This window comes from Acyrthosiphon pisum, chromosome A1, assembly GCF_005508785.2.
Source record: "Acyrthosiphon pisum isolate AL4f chromosome A1, pea_aphid_22Mar2018_4r6ur, whole genome shotgun sequence".
NCBI lineage: Eukaryota > Metazoa > Arthropoda > Insecta > Hemiptera > Aphididae > Acyrthosiphon > Acyrthosiphon pisum.
This window is the reverse complement of record NC_042494.1, coordinates 40,901,715-40,902,645: the sequence shown is the minus strand read 5'-3', so window position 1 is coordinate 40,902,645 and position 931 is coordinate 40,901,715.

Here is a 931-nt window from a genome sequence, read left to right as displayed (position 1 = left end):
TTTTATTCTAAGCACTATGAGCAATAGATTATGTGATGTGTTTTTTTGCATGATACGTAATCTTAAGAAGCAGAAAAAGTTATTAAATTTCTACTTTGAGGGTAGTCTCTGTTAGAAGATTAGATATAGTACCAACTCTAAGCAAAATATTCCTAGTTATTTTCAAAATAATTGGGAAAGTAGATAAAAAATTACGGAAATATTAAGTGCACAAAGTTGGCTACCTACAAAGCCCGATTTAATTTGAAACTATGCGTAATCATATTGAAAATAATTTTCATATATTTGCAAATTGGTTTTCACAATTTTATAAATCATTTTTTAAAGGTAGTGAGAAAATTAAATTATAATAAGATTGTGTGATGTACGCTACGTTTTTTTGTCAATGATTTTTCTTTATTAATTTCAAGATAACAATTATTGTTAAATTTAAAGTTATAATATATTATATACATAAAGAGATATTATTTATAATCAACTAAAATTATATTGAATTGTAAATTTCAATTTTTTTTTAAAGAAAATTATTTTTTCTGTGTTCGCATAGGGACCTATTGGTTCGTAGAGGTTATCTGGGAATTTTAATTCTTCTCTGGCCTGAGTGAAAATTTGATAATGGATGAGAATGTGTTTGATCATGATGGTTGAATTGCAAGCAGGGCATGGTTCAGTTTTTCCATTCAGTTATCCATGAGTGTGTCCATGATTTATCATCAATCGAATTTCACAATTTGCACGATATGGGTGTCACCAGAATCACAAAGAGCCGCGGGAGGTGCTGAAAATGTTTTACCAGCAATGCCCAAAAACAAAAAAAAATTTCTAAAATTTTTATTTTAGCACACATTTAGCGTGAATAAAGTAAAGTATTACTCAAATTAAAATATATATATAAGATCGGAGATCAGATTCACGCAGTCCCCGGCCCCAT